Below are 21,434 nucleotides of genomic sequence, written 5' to 3'. Positions count from 1 at the left end.
TTAAGAATATTAATACCGTTTATCGGAGTTCCTCTGCTGCATCAACCGATCCATCTATAGACGAGTGGAAGTAACAGATCATGCTCTTAGACGTACGCTGATATAGGCCTTCTTCTAATCTTCTAAATGGAACGTTTCTTTCTTTGTTCACAGACTCTAGTCCGTCACGGAAGGAATTTTCTAGAATGGTCATTGTCTGCAAGGTAAAGATCTGCCGTCTTGTGCTACCTGACTGCTTGTCTTGTAATGTTGTAGATATGTTGCGTTGAGATGACTGGATGTAATGGGCATCGTTACACTAATGGCACATTTAAAGTCACCAGCGAACATACTTATCAGTGTTTAATTTCAACAGTAATTCTACGGTAAGATATCAAGCAGGCCTGATTAGTCTGTCGTCACTCTATAGTACGTCTGATGTATATATTTTGGGAAACAAATCTGCCATTAAGAGTGTCTCGTGCTCGTCATTAACGTAAGGGAGATAACTCCAAATTAAAACATGTGGTCAGCATCGTGTCTCAAATGTCTTGGTCGTGGCGAACAGGATCGATACCCATTGTCAACATGCTCGCATTAGGTATACTATTCTTTTCAAAAGAAAGGAAACAGATATTTTTTTCTTTTTGGTAATTTAAGAGGAAACAGTTTTCCTGAATATTTCGATTTTGATATTAATGAACCCTAATATAGTGGGGGATTTTCAGAGTGCTCAACAAGACTGTAAATAATTGTCTGGACTACCAGTGATTGATATTATGAGTAACGTCCCACGTGACGGAGCCTGATTACCCAATCCATGTGGCTGCTTCTCACTACAGTTTGCTTGGGACTTATTGTAACCCAGAATCCTCACCAAGACCCTTTGAGAGTGAGTGAGTGGGTGAGTGAGTGAGTATGTTTTGTTTCGTTTCTTTACTGCTTTAAGCAATATTCTGGGAACAATAGAATCCAACTTCATACATTATACCCATGTGGGGAATTGCTTTAACCACGATTTTGGAAGTAAACTTCAATGTACGAAGTAGGAAGACATGAAAGACTTCAATCTGTCCATGTAGTTGAGATTGTATATATTCTTGCAACTCTCTTCAGTCTCACTCTTTTGTAATTTATCATACATCAGCATAGCAAGATCCTGATTACATCAAGGAAGATCCATCAAGCTGACATGTCCCCTCACCAACTTTCATAAAGAAATATTAATAGCTTGTTGAGAAGGCTTCCGGAAACAGACCCGACCATCAATTGATTCTTAATCTTCCTTAGATAGTTGGAATTGACAACAGTAAAAAACCAAATCACACAATCTTCAAAAGTAAAGCAAGTGCCACACCCCCAGGTAGATGTGTTCAAGGTGCTGAAAGTAAAGACAGTGCCACAACCCTAGGTTGATGTGTTCAAGGTGCTGAAAGTAAAGGCAGTGCCACAACCCTAGGTTGATGTGTTCAAGGTGCTGAACGTAAAGCCAGTGCCACAACCCCAGGTTGATGTGTTCAAGGTGCTGAAAGTAAAGCTAGTGCCACAACCCTAGGTTGATGTGTTCAAGGTGCTGAAAGTAAAGACAGTACCACAACCCTAGGTTGATGTGTTCAAGGTGCTGAAAGTAAAGTCAGTGCCACAACCCCAGGTTGATGTGTTCAAGGTGCTGAAAGTAAAGCCAGTGCCACAACCCTAGGTTGACACACACACACACAGTCAGACACTGCACTAATGTATGTGAGGGAAAACAAATACAAACAACTTAAATTGTAGAAATAATATTATTCACCCAGATGTGTGAGAGCTCGTCACACAAACAGCACATAAAACACAATGTCGCCCAACAGATAACAATAATGTAGAGAATAGCTGCATCTATATACAAGATTACCATAAATAATAACATGGTGCAGTACCCACATGTACAAGTAACTTTCACTGTTTAGTTTCTTAAATCAATTGCTAGGCATATTGAATTTGATCAATATTAATACAGGTTACGTTCATAACAAGAAAGCTGAATATTTTAAACAATAATCAAACTTATAAGAAAAAAATAAACGCTCACAAAAGATAATCCAGTCCAGTTCCCACTTACAGGCATTAAAGAAATGTGACATTAGACCAACCACCAGCTGACCATGTTAATATGGGTCTTATGTTCCATGACCTTGTACTTCAATATTTCCCTAATACCGAGGTCTTGAAATGAAACTGGAGTGTGATCTATTGACACTGACACAATATCTGGTACGTGTCATGTGTTGTGAGTGATATTAGCCTGAAGGTAGCTGTCAGGCTTAACAACTTGGTTGGTTAATTAGCAAAACGTCCAACAGAACTGGGTTAAACAACAGGTCATTTCTTGTACCTTAGACGATCTAAGTCCTATCCCCTGGGACCCGGTTTGGATGAATTGTATTAAGACTTTCTGAATTCAAGGCTATAGACGGAAATTGGAAATGGTTGGATTTTTAAACCGTTATATTAATTAACTTTGCAACCTGTGTCTTTCAGATTTGATAAGGCCCCACTGGTCAGTGAATATATGATCCAGTTTAGTCATGCTGTCTACATCACTTTAGCTGTTTTCTGAGCCAAGGTGAATACCAATGAGCTTATATCTCATCTATAATGTTTCAAACAAACAGGCACGCACAGTTCTAACATGTACCCACAAGATATGTGGACCCTCATCAAGACATATTGTATACTGGTATACATTACTCCCACTTAGTCACTATCCACACAAACATCACCGAGGTGCTGGCAGAACGGCAAAACAACTCCGATATTCAAACTTGACAAGTTAACACTTACTCTGGCCGGTTGGTAATTATTAAACCTGAGTGCATGATTGTAGTCTTACTCTATGTTCAGCACTACTATAGCCGCAGTAAAGTTAAAATGAAAGTCCTGTTTCATATGACATGCTCATCCCACAATTGTCCGTCCAGCCTCTAATCATAACATATTCTTAAGTACTCTTAACTGATCTCCTTGCAGCAAGTACAAATTTAAATCTTGACCATTCTGGTACAAGCTAAGACCCAGGGATCGAAAACACATATTTCATGAAGCCATGCACATGTATAATTTAAATATAAGTGTTTATTTCCTATATTTATCTATGGTTAATGACAACTCAAAGTAGTATCTAGGATGTCTATCCATCAATTTTTCCCTCCAGATTAGATATTTGGTATGTCACTATTTTCTGTCACAGGTACTGGGATATAACATTGGCAGGTGAAATAGGTGCTCATAGCATACAATCCCCTTAGTAGAAGAATAGGATATCAGTGCTAGCATATTACATACTCTCCCAACAAAACATATCACTATTATATGCATTATATAGTAATCTTGTTTTATGAACATTGTGTTTATATAACAATACCTCAAAAACAGTTTAGCAACAAACAATAGTATACTGTAAATGTAATGGCAAAAACATTTTCAACTCCTGCAATGGGACCACCAGATCCAAGGTCGGACACCTTCTCCACATGGCCAAAGAGGTAAGCCCCATCAGCAGTGAATGTTTCCATAAGAGTTATGAAGGACAGTCAACTTCTGAGTGAGTCCACGTGGCAAAAGTCTGATATCACAAACACGTGGAATTTGCAATAAAAATTGTCAAGTTGAAGTTATAAAGGAGGTTGTGATCAGCAACTGATCCTAATGTGAAGACACTGGTTGTCCTGCTGGTCATGGAGGAGACCATGCTGCTGCTGCTGCTGCTGCTGCTGGAGTGCCACTGTTACAGACTCTAGATGTGGACCAGGAACCTGAGGAGAGAAGACATCATCATTAGACACCAGTTAATACAGAGGCTGTCAACTGAACCTGGGGACACAGAACTCCACCACAATGAACTGGACTGATTCCAGACAGGGGCGGGTCCCAGCATATCACACGTGTTGGAGCTACATGGACAAGTGAGGGATGCTGTTTGAACAGAATCTTAGATACATTACAGTGTGTCAGCTTAATGTAGCAGAATGCACTAATTGTTGCAAAGTTACATCTCAAATGATAAACTGTACCCCTGTTCTTATTCCAGGTAAGAAAAAGGTCCCTGGCACCTCAAGCCTGTTGTAACAGCTGACTCTGTGGGTATTGGGTGGTCAGGCTGTGCTACGTGTCTGATTGCATGTCATCATGACCCTAAGGTATGGAATGTTGATGATGCCATCAGTTACTGATGTATAAAACGGGACTTGGGTGTTCAGGATCAGTGACTTGACTGACTGCATGTCATCATGCCCGTGTAGCGAAGTACGTTGATCATACCCTAACTTAGTGATTATTATAAGTAGCACGATACAGCAGGAATGCTGCTGCCTGCAGCAAACAAATACAAACAAGGTAAAGATACAGTGTACAGCTTCAACAGAACTCTCCAATATTTGTTGATGAAACAACCTAGTTCACAACCAGGTAAGTAGATATTCCTTGATAACAACAAATGCTTGTATTTCATCAAGAAAGAGCAAAAGACCATGTTTTTAACACTTTCTTTCTTTCCCCAAGGAAACTCAAGATGTCTTGCCTGGCGATGAGCAAGCATGTACACACACACACACACACACACACACATATAAGTGATGAGCACGCCAGCAGGCCGGTACAACACCGGTATGTAGATACAAGGTTATGTGAACTATGTTCCCACCATTACCAAATCAGCTTCTAACAGGGATACATGCTCTAAACAAACATCTAAAGGTCATCAAGATCTTGCCATTAACCAAGCAAGTCAGGAAAGATGGTCTACAGCAGAATGTTTTCTCACCTAATTCTTCAGTGACCTGGGTGGCATGGTTAGATTGGGTATCGGCTTCCAAATGCCACCAAGCTACATCCCAACACACTATTTCCCATGGATTCCTTTCATATGTCAAGACTACATGCTATTTTGTCCAATGCAGATGTGTAGGGGCTACAGTCTAACAGGGTTGTAACATTAACATGGGTAGTGGTGCCTCAGAATCTATAGCCCATAATAGCCATACTTATAACTGTTTGATTGGCATTATAGGAGTTGGTGAGTAAGTAAGAAAACTTTATGGATAACAGCTTCTGGTTTATTGCATATACCGACGTTTCCATGTAGATACTGATGTAGCCATACTTATATATAGTTGGATTCCTATATGATACATAAATGAAGTGGGGTGGGTGGAATTTGAGTGACTGAAGTGTTAGAGTGAGTGGGTGAGTTTTATGCCGATTTTAGCAATATTCCAGCAATATCACGCCGGGGGACACCAGAAATGGGCTTCACACATTGTACCCATGTCAGGAATCGAACCCGGGTCTTCGGCGTGACGAGTGATCGTTTTAACCACTAGGCTACCCGACCGCCCCCTGACGAGGATATGCTTGAGTGTTTTTTTGTGTTTGTTTTTTGAGCTACTAATTCTAACTAAATTTGCATATGATGGTGGCCTGTAAATAACTTGTTCTGGTCCCAACTTGTTCATATTCCCAGACATACGCTGTTTGTCATCGAAAATATCAACTGGAAAAATGTCCCATCAAAGGTTGATAAAAATCAAGAAAATATCCTGGTGCCATTTGTCTCCAGCAAAATCACTGAGTACATATATGCCCCAAGGTCCCCATGGTTGGTGTTTCCTTGCTGTGGAGCATGCACTGGTATAAGTGATAAGTGAGAAACGAGTGTATCATATCTCTTCTTCCTTTATCTCCTTGGCTATCTCACAACAAGCATCTGAGACATAAATATCTCCCTCACAAATTGAACAACACGATTTCAGTACAGCATGCTCTTGAACAAAAATAGACAGGAACGTTTCAGTTAATACCTGTTTTATCCCCATACAAAAATGCTACGATCCTTCCACCTGTCACAGCCGGTCCTACATTCACCTGGGAAGACGAGGGACATGCTGTTCACCTGTACACTACAATCCTCTTATCTCTTTACTCACACAAACTAATTAATGCCACATTTTCCATGTGTAACAGTACAGATATCCTTAGGAAAGACACAAAGCATGGATATTTGAGTCTGTTTTCAATTTATGAAAAAAAATGTATTTAAACAGTTCTAAACAGAAACATCTGTCCCTAAAACAAATATGATATTATCTTGCAGTAGATTTATCCCCTGTGTTGTGTAAATATTGTTGATGCCTGTTAGGAGGGGTTGTTGTACCCCACACATGCAGACAGTCAAAATACCTCAATCTGGGCGCTCTGTGCATGCTGACAAAGACGGTCGGGCATGTAGACAGGCGAGCAGCATCTACCGTAGTAAGTAAGGATGGGAGTACCCAGCTACTACAGTAACAGCAGCCTCTCCCCCTGGCCCCACCCTAACAAAGCAGAGGAGATGTAAATTCCTGCAGAAAGCTGTATGAGTTACATTCTTGGAACAACTGATGAAGTAGGACCAGATGGAGATGTTTGTTCAGGGTAACACATGCACCGCCCCGCCCCGCCCTGCCCCGCCCCTCAGTGGGGTTCAGGGGATGTAGACAGAGAAAGGGTGTTGATGTGAGGGAGAGGCACACTAACACCCCACCCATGCCCTTTCTTAATACCCCTTTCAGTCGGACTTGCTGACAGACTTACACCTCACTTGGAAGTGTTTCTTGGTCATGTTTATATTTTTCTTTCACAATAACTGTTGCTAGACAGTTTGCCTCTGATGCATACTCTAAAATAATTCCTACTGAAGTAAACTTAAAATGCACACTCCAGGATGTTTGTGTATAATGGTTACTCGAGTATGTTTGTCTATATTACTCCAGTATGTTTGTCTATAATACTTACTCCAGTATGTTTGTCTATAATACTTACTCCAGTATGTTTGTCTATAATACTTACTCCAGTGTGTTTGTCTATAATACTCCAGTATGTTTGTCTATATTACTCCAGTATGTTTGTCTATAATACTTACTCCAGTATGTTTGTCTATAATACTTACTCCAGTATGTTTGTCCATAATACTTACTCCAGTATGTTTGTCTATAATACTCCAGTATGTTTGTCTATAATACTTACTCCAGTATGTTTGTCTATAATACTCCAGTATCTTTGTCTAAAATACTAACTCCAGTATGTTACTCTAAGATACTTACTCCAGTATGTTTGTCTATAATACTTACTCCAGTATGTTTGTCTATAATACTCCAGTATCTTTGTCTAAAATACTAACTCCAGTATGTTGGTCTATAATACTTACTCCAGTATGTTTGTCTATAATACTTACTCCAGTATGTTTGTCTATAATACTCCAGTATGTTTGTCTATAATACTTACTCCAGTATGTTTGTCTATAATACTCAAGTATGTTTGTCTATAATACTTACTCCAGTATGTTTGTCTATAATACTCAAGTATGTTTGTCTAAAATACTCAAGTATGTTTGTCTATAATACTTACTCCAGTATGTTTGTCTATAATACTCAAGTATGTTTGTCTATAATACTTACTCCAGTATGTTTGTCTATAATACTCCAGTATCTTTGTCTAAAATACTACCTCCAGTATGTTACTCTATGATACTTACTCCAGTATGTTAGTCTATAATACTTACTCCAGTATGTTTGTCTATAATACCCCAGTATGTTGGTCTATAATACTCCAGTATGTTTGTCTATAATACTTACTCCAGTATGTTTGTCTATAATACTTACTCCAGTATGTTTGTCTATAATACTCCAGTATTTTTGTCTATAATACTTACTCCAGTATGTTTGTCTATAATACTCCAGTATGTTTGTCTATAATACTTACTCCAGTATGTTTGTCTATAATACTCAAGTATGTTTGTCTATAATACTCAAGTATGTTTGTCTATAATACTTACTCCAGTATGTTTGTCTATAATACTTACTCCAGTATGTTTGTCTATAATACTCCAGTATGTTTGTCTATAATACTTACTCCAGTATGTTTGTCTATAATACTTACTCCATTATGTTTGTCTATAATACTTACTCCAGTATGTTTGTCTATAATACTTACTCCAGTATGTTTGTCTATAATACTCCAGTATGTTTGTCTATAATATTTACTCCAGTATGTTTGTCTATAATACTTACTCCAGTATGTTTGTCTATAATACTTACTCCAGTATGTTTGTCTATAATACTCCAGTATCTTTGTCTTTAATACTCCAGTATGTTTGTCTATAATACTTACTCCAGTATGTTTGTCTATGATACTTACTCCAGTATGTTTGTCTATAATACTTACTCTAGTATGTTTGTCTATAATACTTACTCCAGTATGTTTGTCTATAATACTCCAGTATGTTTGCCTATAATACTTACTCCAGTATGTTTGTCTATAATACTCCAGTATGTTTGTCTATAATACTTACTCCAGTATGTTTGTCTATAATACTTACTCCAGTATGTTTGTCTATAATACTTACTCCAGTATCTTTGTCTATAATACTCCAGTATCTTTGTCTATAATACTCCAGTATCTTTGTCTATAATACTCCAGTATCTTTGTCTATAATACTTACTCCAGTATGTTTGTCTATAATACTTACTCTAGTATGTTTGTCTATAATACTTACTCCAGTATGTTTGTCTATAATACTCCAGTATGTTTGCCAATAATACTTACTCCAGTATGTTTGTCTGAAATGCTTACTCCAGCATGTTTGCCTATAATGTTTACTCATGTGCGCATGATAATTTTGGAATAACATTTTTTCATTATTTTTTACAAAAATCCTAGAATTAGGTATGACTACTTGATATGAAAAAAAGGAAGAAAGGACCTAGTGGAGAAATATACATTAGTATTTTAAAGAAATGATTAAGTGTTAGTTTGTATGTTCGCTATAACACTTTCTGTCACAGGATGTTTGTCTTTGACACTTACTCTGGCATAATACTCTCTCCAGTAAATAACATTCTGTGTTACCTCTCTCCCAAAGAGAAACCCTCCTACTAAACTATAACGGTGTCATAATACATGGTTACATCCAACCATAGTGTTGTCTTCCAACCTTCCACTGGTGCTGTTCCTGCTGAGACAATCAGTGCTAATGTACAGGTAATGGCTCCATGGTTCTCCTTGCTACCTCATTCTTCGTCTACTCTATTACTCCCTCACGCCCTCCTTAAATCACTATTATTCTCCTTTCACACATTCATCATCCTCACCATGATATATTTTTGGACACTAATTTATCTCTTCTTTCAATCTTTAAATCATTTTTTCCATCAACCCAAGTTTTTTTTTTTACTGGATTATTCCAAGATCACTTTCTTCAGGTTTCCACATTTTCTAACAAAGTGAAAAAAACTCTTTTTCCCCCGTTTCCTTCCCTCAATTTGTCTCATTCTTTCCTTCAGTTTTTCTTTTAAAATCCTGCCTCCATTCTATCACTGACAATGCTTGGCCATGCATACAGCTGCTTTTCTTCTCTGTACCCTAATTTATGTGTCACTTTGTACTGGCTACAAAGAGAGAAGGATTTGACTTAAATTTTTAAAAATATACAAAATATTTAAATCAAACTGTAATTTGATTGCGTTGAAATTTAATAAAAGAAAGATATAGAGTTGTATATCCCTTTGAAATGATATGATCCAGGTACGTACTCTTGCATCCTGGGCTACCCCATTAAATAAGTCACAAAATAAACTTATTTCTTTGGACACAAATTTCTAGTCAGAGTTCTCAATGTTAAACAAAAGCAATGCAGCCAATTCAAAGCATTGTGATGTTTTGCTTGCTCCATGCTACAGAGTGTTTGTATCCTCTCGCCATGTGAGATGCTGGGCCTTCCCATCACATATCAATGTCAGCCCCAGGCACTCTAGCTCCCTCCACCCATCACCTGGCCCCGGTTCTACAGCACCCTGGGGACACTTCTCACAACACACAACATTCCAGTCTGCAGCAATACCTACACTAGGAGTACATTAGATACACTCGGACATTTTTATCTCATTCCATTCATGCTGGGTCAGGTCCTAAAGGGTACATCTCCCATTTCACCATCTTACATCCCCCCAACACTCTCCCCCTCCTTTCCTATCATCTCCCCATCCTTTCCTATCATCTCCCCCACCATCCTCAACAAGTCATAAATCCTCCATCTCAAACTGCAACTCCAGTTCCCAAACAAAACTCCAACCCAACACCCAAACTCCTCTATCATTCGTCATTTCATTATTCCCTTACCTTCATGACCACTCCCAAATCATCTACATCCTCCATCCCCACCCACTCTCAATCCCCTCATTGATCAAACCTCCATCCCCCTCTCCTTCCCTTCCATCCTCCTACCTCCCCATCTCCCTATTTGCCTCCATTCCCCTTTCTCCCACCTACTCTCCTCTTCCCATTCACCTTCCACCACCATTATCCCACACCCTCTCCATCTCCACTTTCCATCCCCACTCTCCATCTCCCCATTCACCTCCCAACTTCCATTCCCCCACCCCTGTCCATTCACTCTCTATCCCTCCATTCACCTTCCACCTACATTCACCCTCTCCACCCCCACCCCCCCCATTCACCTCCAACTTCCATTCCCCCACCCCACCTCCATTCCCCACCCCTCTGAATTCACCCTCTCCATTCACCCTCTCTATCCCCCCATTCACCTCCCACCTACATTCACCCTCTCCACCCCCACCCCCCCATTCACCTCCAACTTCCATTCCCCCACCCCACCTCCATTCCCCACCCCTCTGAATTCACCCTCTCCATTCACCCTCTCTATCCCTCCATTCACCTTCCACCTCCATTCACCCTCTCCACCCCCACCCCCCCATTCACCTCCAACTTCCATTCCCACACCCCACCTCCATTCCACACCCATCTCCATTCACCCTCTCCATTCCCCCATTCACCTCCCACCTCCATTCCCACACCCCACCTCCATTCCCCACCCATCTCCTTTCACCTTCTCCATTCACCCTCTCCATCTCCCATTCACCTCCTACCTCCATTCACCCTCTCCATCCCCCCATTCACCTCCCACCTCCATTCCCACACCCCACCTCCATTCCCCACCCATCTCCTTTCACCTTCTCCATTCACCCCATTCACCTCCCACCTCCACCCCCTTCTCCATTCACCCTCTCCATCTCCCATTCACCTCCCTTCTCCATTCACCCTCTCCATCCCCCCATTCACCTCCTTTCATCCACCACCTCTCCATCCCCCTTTCCATCTTCCCATTGATACACAATGACATCGAGGTGTGGTCCATCCTGGGATAACACACTGGTATATGATAAATGCCAGAGATGCTGACATATATATGCTACAGATACATTAGACAGTCCTGCTGACAACAGATAATCTACGCAGATGACAGTCCAGCTGACACATCTGACAACATCACTGACACCAACAGATAACCTAGCTCTTTGTACCTTGCAACTATAAACTGACTGGCAACTAGGAATATTGAGATTGAGAGCATCATGAAATTCTGCTGTTTTTCAATTCTGACCATACTGCCATGATGACCTTGTCTGACACATGACTGGTTGCCATTTTAGCTGAATGATTTGGGCATGAACACAATAAATCAGTCAAAAATAAATAATCAAAATAGGAGATTTAACAAACAGAAAAAGAATACATCAAAAATTAAAATAAAATTACATTTTGCAAATTTTCTTTCCCTTAATTTCAAATGTTGTGTTTGAAAGGAAATACGCTATTTTTTATCTTACTTTTGCTTTAAATTTTCCCTCCAATTTTATACCAAGAATTGTTCTCAGGTAATTTCCCTCAAATCAACCATGACAGTTCTTTCTGATTTGTCTGCATGTAAAATGTGTAAAGAAAGCAGGAAAACTGGTCTGGCCTAGGAACATCTAACCAAGAAACTATGAGGAATTATGTATTATCTGTCACGAGTGAATGAATGGTGTTAATCCGGCCCTAAGCCTTTGGCGAGGGGTTTACAACATTCCTTCACGAGGGGCAGATAACTTGTAATTTTGAGTTTCGAGTAGGTTATTCTGTATATTACTTATTGAAATTATGAGAGAGAAAGTGAAGAAAAACATATAATATGTCAACCCTAGAGAAATTTCACCTAAGGTTATTGTTCAGATGATGTCATGTAATCAATCTGTGATGTCTCGAACAATGGATGTCATGTAATCAATCTGTGATGTCTCGAACAATGGATGATGTCATGTAATCAATCTGTGATGTCTCGAACAATGGATGTCATGTAATCAATCTGTGATGTCTCGAACAATGGATGATGTCATGTAATCAATCAGTGATGTCATGAACAATGGAAGATGTCATGTAATCAATCTGTGATGTCATTTACACTGAATGATGTCATGTAATTAATCTGTGATGTCATGAACAATGGATGATGTCATCACATATTTTTATCAGCAATTAAGCACGGTGACATATTTTGGCTTCAATGGACCAATCAGCATTGAGAATCACTAAAATACACATGCAAATATCAGAAAGTTATTATACAATATCCTCTGCACGTCCAAGAGGAGTTCAAATGCAATTGGCTACCAAAATGCATTAGGGGATGGTCGCGTTGCGCCTCTTGGAAGCCATACCATGTTTTAAAGATATATGCAAAGCTCTTGGAAATGTTAATTTGACAGTATCACTACAATAAATAAAAGCAACCAAAATAATGACTTTATAGCCATTTAAATGTTTTCAAATTTTTCTTTGATTCTATGTGTGTGTCAGTAGCCCCTTATACTTCTAGACCAATGTCAAAAACCCCTAACAGTATGTTATCTGTGGAAAGAGCAGACTGTGTGCAATAATCTCAATACAGAGAAATATATTCTACTTTTATGGGAAATATTAAACAAATATACAATAATACACTGATATTCATATATTCTTTTCATTATAAAGCGTAAGATAATATTTATAGCCCTTCCATTAGTAACAGTTGCACTATACAACATAGACGAATGCCAAAATAATATTACAAACCACCTACTCAGAAATAATATTTTGAATATGGAATACCATCAACCTGCTTCCACTATGAGAACTTATTGAAGTGGAATATCATTTTCACGATTTACTTTTCATAACATATAACCTCCAAATGATATCTGAGACATAATAAATATTTTCAGTTTTACCCTGTACATTTTGGGATATTGGCCAACACAGCACACTGACTATGTGTCAGATGAACATCAATAATGTGTATTTAACTGTTATTAATATTCCCTTTCATCTACAGATAAGATAATATTTATTACCTGAACATCCATTTAGGAAAACAAAACAATAATAGTCATTGAGACACAAATAATACAAATATATAAAATGTTGCTAAAATTGGCAAACACAGATGTTCGCGAGATGGTATCCAAATATATGAATAATGTTGTATACCAAGTAGTATGTATATGTGGTTATAGTACGACTGATCTAATCTGGAAGAGGTCACACAAAACTTGATATTATACAGTATATAATGAGGGTACATCACATTGAACACATGCAGTGTATTTTTTGTCAATTTGGAATTTATTTGAATTATTTTAATATCATATACCACTTCGGTGAGGTGAGGTGAAATGGGGTTTAAAGTCGCGTCCAAGATTATTGCACTTATATAGCGACGTGCATGCATGTGTATGTGTGTGTGTGTGTGTGTGTGGCTGCTTGTACTAGTACGGACTGATGCCGATTTATAGTGCTAGCTTACTGAGATACCATGCCTCAGTTTAACATGAATACCCAACTCAGACACAGTATACTGACTCCGAGCCGACCAGTCCTTGTTTTAGCCCCCTTATGCCGAGCGCCAGACAGGGTAACAACAAGTACCATCTTTTAACGTCTTTTGGTATGACGCGGCTGGGGATCGAACCCCGGACCTTCCGCTCTCCGGGCGGAAGCTCTACCATTAGACCACGGAGGCGGTCTATACCACTCCGACTTGTAGTATAAAACCTAACACGGGAAGCATAAAACCCGATGTACCCCTCATGATCCTACTACAACTTATAATATGTGCGTGATTGAGAAGAGGTACACAGTTATCAGCAACATCAAATAATACACACACATAACATGCAGGAGAGAGACTGAATGTTGTCTTACTCCGCGGTCAGCAATTTTCAATCTATACTGTCGCCTGCACCTCACTCAAGGAGGTCACACATCGTGGGCCTGTGACCCTGATGTTAGTCAATTGCTACACCCAAAGTAGGGTACTGAGGAACTATTCTGACCACCAGGGGACAAGCATGGGGTACTGAGGACATATTCTGACTACCAGGTGACAAGCATGGGGTACTGAGGAACTATTCTGACCACCAGGTGGCAAGCATGGGGTACTGAGGAACTATTCTGACCACCAGGTGGCAAGCATGGGGTACTGAGGAACTATTCTGACCACCAGGTGGCAAGCATGGGGTACTGAGGAACTATTCTGACCACCAGCGGACAAGCATGGGGTACTGAGGACCTATTCTGACCACCAGGTGACAAGCATGGGGTACTGAGGACCTATTCTGACTACCAGGTGGCAAGCATGGGGTACTGAGGAACTATTCTGACCACCAGCGGACAAGCATGGGGTACTGAGGACCTATTCTGACTACCAGGTGACAAGCATGGGGTACTGAGGAACTATTCTGACTACCAAGGGACAAGCATGGGGTACTGAGGACCTATTCTGACTACCAAGGTGACAAGCATGGGGTACTGAGGAACTATTCTGACCACCAGGGGACAAGCATGGGGTACTGAGGACCTATTCTGACTACAGTGATCGCTCGCTATAACGCTACCAATGGGGTCCAAATAATTGGTGGGCGTTATAGACGATGAGCCGTTTAACCGAGGCCAAGGCGCGCGCTCGGAAAATCTCAAATCATCAATATGTGTTTATCTCACGTCACATCAAAATAGTATATATTTTTATGGACCTAGATCTACCTGTAATATCATTCATTTATTAAATCTGTCACATTTCACAATGTCTGAAATACGTATTCCATTTCAATTTATCATTTTTAATCGATAAATTAAAAAATTATTCACTATTTCCCGCGATGTTATTGAAAATAAAATTCGCGGACACACATTCGACAACGGGTCCACATCAAAGAGCAAAATAAAGACGTTTTAAACAAATCTTTAAATATATTATACAAAGTGATAAATAAAATCAACAAAAATATATCTCAAAGTTATCAAACTTACATCTAAGTTATTATTTCCATCGTTTCGTGCGATCGCGTGTAATGTAAGTCAAATGACATCTCGGCTTTCGTCGCCTTGAATTCTCGGCTCGGACACAATGTTTAATGCAAAAATATATGCATGAAAAATCTTTGTCACAGCTCGTAACCTAGCACGATACATTCGCGAAGTTCCATATTTTTAATATATATCGTGATTTCCTGCTTAAAACGTTCAGATTAACACGATTTAACAAAAAATCTTTCGCCAACTTCTGATATTTATCAAACACGAGCTTGGTATCACAGCTATAATTTGATTGGCTGCCTGAGGTCACGTGCTCAAAATTGACCAATCACGAAACTTGTAGTAGATTTCGGCAAGAAAGCGTCATTAGAAACAAATTTTAATCCAATGAAATCGCTTGTTATAACTACGGAAAAAACCAGGCGATGTTACGAAAGCGCGATTACGAAATGAATGACCGCCGTGTTGTGACAGCAACTACATGTGTGTGACAGTGTCGCCTCAAATTGGATTGCCCACTAATTAAGAATATAAACTTCGCTTGTGGTTCTCTTTTATTGCATGCATGCGCTCAAAGGTCGATAGTGTGAAAAGTTAACTAGTTGAACAATCGTATTTCCGGGACTTGCCGCGGATGTTTTCAAACAGATTATTAGAACTCCATTCAGCGATAAACGGTTGATTATGCAATGAGAAGCGTTAGGTGCAAATGAACAACGAACAACAATACAATTATGTCTGTGTAAAACTATCAGTAATAAAAGTGTACATAAATTTTGGGAGCCATGCGTTACCGCGCGTAGTAACCGAAGTAGCGCTTTATCGAAGAGCGCAATAGCGAGCGATCACTGTACCAGGTGACAAGCATGGGGTACTGAGGAACTATTCTGACCACCAGGTGACAAGCATGGGGTACTGAGGACCTATTCTGACCACCAGGGGACAAGCATGGGGTACTGAGGACATATTCTGGCCAGCAGGGGACAAGCATGGGGTACTGAGGACCTATTCTGACCACCAGGTGACAAGCATGGGGTACTGAGGAACTATTCTGACCACCAGGGGACAAGCATGGGGTACTGAGGACATATTCTGACTACCAGGTGACAAGCATGGGGTACTGAGGAACTATTCTGACCACCAGGGGACAAGCATGGGGTACTGAGGACATATTCTGACCACCAGGGGACAAGCATGGGGTACTGAGGACATATTCTGACCACCAGGGGACAAGCATGGGGTACTGAGGACATATTCTGGCCAGCAGGGGACAAGCATGGGGTACTGAGGACCTATTCTGACCACCAGGGGACAAGCATGGGGTACTGAGGACATATTCTGGCCAGCAGGGGACAAGCATGGGGTACTGAACACCTTTTCTGACTACCAGGTGACAAGCATGGGGTACTGAGGAACTATTCTGACCACCAATGACAACAATCAGATTCTTGCAGCTATGGACAGCTCTTGCCTTAGAACACAAGGCCACACAGCTATCATTATCAAAACAGAAGTCATGACAATATCCCTAACAAAGATGACGAGAAGATGAAAATACCCCTCACAAAGATGCAGAGAAGATGAGTGTTCGCGAGTTGGGTTTAACGCCGCTTTTAACAGTATTCCAGTTTTATCACGGCGTGTCAGCTTAATGTGGGAGGAAAGCCCAAAGTGATGCAGGTCTCAGACGTTTACCACTTCGGTGAAACCCACGAGCACAAGTATGGTGCTGACAAACCTAGAAACTTAATTGGGGTGAACCGGGATTCAAACCCACAATCATAGGTTCCTGTCGTGCCCAAGGGACGCAACTCTGCACAGCGAATCGCGGCGCCTTAGACGACTGGGCTACCTGTGCCCCCCAGAGAAGATGAAAATACCCATAAAAAAAATAAGTGACACAGCACTGAAGCTTACCTTGATAAATAGTCAAGCCATTAAACTTGCTGTCAGGACTGATATTTCAATATTTGATTTATAAATGCTTTTTCAATATGGCTACTGTGGTGGCCATATTGAACATCAGATATGAACCACTTGAACAAATTCATAATGTGAAGTTTCAGCTTCATTGTTCCAATAGTTTCTGTGAAGAAAATGCTTCCAAACGCTGCTGACTGGTGCCAACAACTTTGACAGACGAGCTATCCTTGACATGCAAAACTCACTTGACTTTCCACCATAAATGCAAATATATTACAAAAATCGTTTGAGATCATTAGTTGCTAGTCGTCAAGTACAAACTCTCTCTGATCAAGAATTTTTAGAATGTGTTTGTCTTGCTGAATTGGTTTTAAAACAAAACAAAACAATTACACACATATTTCAAATTTAAAAGCACTCACAACCACATTACCAAAATGTCAAGGGAACACATGACAATACTACAAAATATTTCCAAATGTCACTCATCATCACACAATGCCTCTCTAATGTGTTTGTTTTTCTTACCGGTATGTTCTTATGAACGTCAGACGATGATTCAATTAAACCAATGAAATAACTTAAGTACACAGGGAAACATGATGCCTGGAGAATTATAACAGTAACAACATAAAACCATAATAAATTATCTTGCAGGTGATATAAGAAGTAAGCCAAGGTTTTTCATCTTTCGCTATTATTCCCATGGGTTAAACACAATTCAGAATAGCCTTCGACTTGTCATGCCTGTGACAGAGCCATTAGAAAAAAAATATTCCCCTGGTATTAAGTCATCATATGCAATTTTTGTGTGCCACCAGTCAAGACAAGTACAGACAGTTTTGCCCTCTTCCGTAAACTGATAGGTCTATAAGAAAACATGTCTCAGAGTTGTTAAACTGATAAACATGGCGGGGGATGCTTCAAGGCTTGTCAGTGCCCTAGAACACTATCTTATAAAATATCACAAAGCAGCTCAACAGCTGCCTGAAAATGCCATTGAAATGTGATGACTAACTTATTTTCTGTTGTGTTAACTTGTCAAAATATATTCTTTGGAATTTAGTTGAAGGTCAATACACTATTCTGCCATTCAAACAGTGTTCAAACATATAAAACCATACAAATGCAAGCAGGGTCATTTTTCTGCTTATTTTGATTTTATCGCCCTATGTTTCAAATAGTGAGGCTGTCATGCGCGGCTTTATAGTAGCATCAAACAAACATGGGGGATAGGTGTACGGTATAATACATGTGTACCATATATGAATATTTTCAGAAAGCATACCGATATGTCTCTTCAAGTAAGGAGTATTTTGGATGAAAATGGGAAAGAAAATGGCAAAAAAATCTTATATTTTGTTATGTCAATCAATGCTGTGTTTTGTGTCGACATCTATATTAACTGTTAAGATCTTAACTTTTCTTCTGACATATTCGCAATATGAATGATTATGTTACACATCTAGAATTTAGTCATGGCACACTTACACATGAGGTCACTTGATGTATTGATTACGGTAGTCAACAAGGATCATATACTACTTGTGTTCCCACTACTCACACACTTATAGATGAGGTCACCTGATGCACTGACTACGGTAGTCAACAAGGATATTATACTTCTTGTGTTCCCACTACTCATATCACACACTTATAGATGAGGTCACCTGATGCACTGACTACGGTAGTCAACTAGGATCATATACTACTTGTGTTCCCACTACTCACACACTTATAGATGAGGTCACCTGATGCACTGACTACGGTAGTCAACAAGGATCATATACTACTTGTGTTCCCACTACTCATATCACACACTTATAGATGAGGTCACCTGATGCACTGACTATGGTAGTCAACTAGGATCATATACTACTTGTGTTCCCACTACTCACACACTTATAGATGAGGTCACCTGATGCACTGACTACGCTTGTCAACAAGGATCATATACTACTTGTGTTCCCACTACTCACACACTTATAGATGAGGTCACCTGATGCACTGACTACGGTTGTCAACTAGGATCATATACTACTTGTGTTCCCACTACTCACACACTTATAGATGAGGTCACCTGATGCACTCACTACGGTAGTCAACAAGGATCATATACTACTTGTGTTCCCACTACTCACACACTTATAGATGAGGTCACCTGATGCACTGACTACGGTAGTCAACTAGGATCATATACTACTTGTGTTCCCACTACTCATATCACACACTTATAGATGAGGTCACCTGATGCACTGACTACGGTAGTCAACTAGGATCATATACTACTTGTGTTCCCACTACTCACACACTTATAGATGAGGTCACCTGATGCACTCACTACGGTAGTCAACAAGGATCATATACTACTTGTGTTCCCACTACTCACACACTTATAGATGAGGTCACCTGATGCACTGACTACGGTAGTCAACAAGGATCATATACTACTTGTGTTCCCACTACTCATATCACACACTTATAGATGAGGTCACCTGATGCACTGACTACGGTAGTCAACAAGGATCATATACTACTTGTGTTCCCACTACTCATATCACACACTTATAGATGAGGTCACCTGATGCACTCACTACGGTAGTCAACAAGGATCATATACTACTTGTGTTCCCACTACTCACACACTTATAGATGAGGTCACCTGATGCACTGACTACGGTAGTCAACAAGGATCATATACTACTTGTGTTCCCACTACTCATATCACACACTTATAGATGAGGTCACCTGATGCACTCACTACGGTAGTCAACAAGGATCATATACTACTTGTGTTCCCACTACTCATATCACACACTTATAGATGAGGTCACCTGATGCACTGACTATGGTAGTCAACAAGGATCATATACTACTTGTGTTCCCACTACTCATATCACACACTTATAGATGAGGTCACCTGATGCACTCACTACGGTAGTCAACAAGGATCATATACTACTTGTGTTCCCACTACTCATATCACACACTTATAGATGAGGTCACCTGATGCACTGACTACGGTAGTCAACTAGGATCATATACTACTTGTGTTCCCACTACTCACACACTTATAGATGAGGTCACCTGATGCACTGACTACGGTAGTCAACAAGGATCATATACTACTTGTGTTCCCACTACTCACACACTTATAGATGAGGTCACCTGATGCACTGACTACGGTAGTCAACAAGGATCATATACTACTTGTGTTCCCACTACTCATATCACACACTTATAGATGAGGTCACCTGATGCACCGACTACGGTAGTCAACAAGGATAATATACTTCTTGTGTTCCCACTACTCATATCACTTAGCATAGCATTCTCTTCTCACAAAATATAATTGTAAATTATCATTTTTCAAGACTGTCATGTCAAAATGTTATTGCCATGGACAGAGGATCCATCAGGTTTACAAGCAACAATCGTATTCACATTTACACCTGAAAAATCAATAGAAATTGTGGAAAGAATTCTATGTAGAACGACTGGCAAAAACCCTGAATCTATTTCAGCGGTGACTGCAGGGTTTTGAGTTATAACCCGACACAATGTCTACCTCTCCCCGTGACAGCTGTATGCTGATAATCTGATAACATGCAGCTACAATTTCAAGCTCAAATTCCACACATCAAAATTAAATATTTCAAGCAACCTTTTTGCACAGACTGACAACAGCTGCATCGTGTCGGCAAAATGGGGCAAATATTGTAGTAAACATCTTAAAGCTGGTGCAAAGAAAAGAATATGTCTCGGCAGATAAGATCGTGTGTTTTTTAAACTCTGTGAAGGCAAAAATTATTACCTGTGTTGTATGCAAACACTTCCAGTTTTCTTGTTAAAGTTTCCTGAACGTTCAGTAGAAATATCATTATTGAGGACATTACATTAAGCAATAGCACAATTACTTTTGAACTTACCAACATTCCACCAAAGAAAGCTATCTAAGCATTTACAGCAAAAACTATACGAACCATTTGTTTTTAATCGAAAACAGATGCTCTACATATTTGTCCTCAAAGGAGCATAGCTGGTGCCACATTTTCAAATTATCACTTTTTTTAAATAGATGTTGTTTATTGTAAACATTAAGCGAAAAAGCATCCAACGCAAAACATCAAAGTGAAAGAACAACGGTATTCCGTTAATACATTAGCACATGCAGCTAATTTGTCAAAGACTAAAAAATGTCCATGGAACACCTACATAAGTACCAGTAATTTAAACATCAATTTAAACATCCATGAAATGTAACCATGGTAACACAAAATAAAAATTGATATGTCAGTTACAAGAAATACTATTACCTATGCAATGGA

At 39.7% G+C, this 21,434-nt stretch overlaps 1 protein-coding gene across 2 annotated transcripts in view; it reads right to left on the bottom strand.

Moving 5' to 3' along the window:
* Window positions 1-1,774: 1,774 nt before the first annotated feature.
* The window catches only part of LOC139457972 (conserved oligomeric Golgi complex subunit 1-like), a 66,525-nt gene continuing 46,865 nt past the window's right edge, over window positions 1,775-21,434 (bottom strand). For both annotated transcript variants that reach the window (XM_071239326.1, XM_071239381.1), the window contains one exon: window positions 1,775-3,773. The gene's annotated coding sequence lies outside the window, so the exon portion shown is untranslated. The remainder of the gene's footprint in view (window positions 3,774-21,434) is intronic.

Source organism: Haliotis cracherodii, unplaced genomic scaffold, assembly GCF_022045235.1.
Source record: "Haliotis cracherodii isolate W230 unplaced genomic scaffold, xgHalCrac1.p SCAF_1, whole genome shotgun sequence".
Taxonomy (NCBI): Eukaryota; Metazoa; Mollusca; class Gastropoda; order Lepetellida; family Haliotidae; genus Haliotis; species Haliotis cracherodii.
The sequence above is the reverse complement of the archived record's forward strand: the minus strand, read 5'-3'. Positions and strand labels throughout refer to the sequence as shown.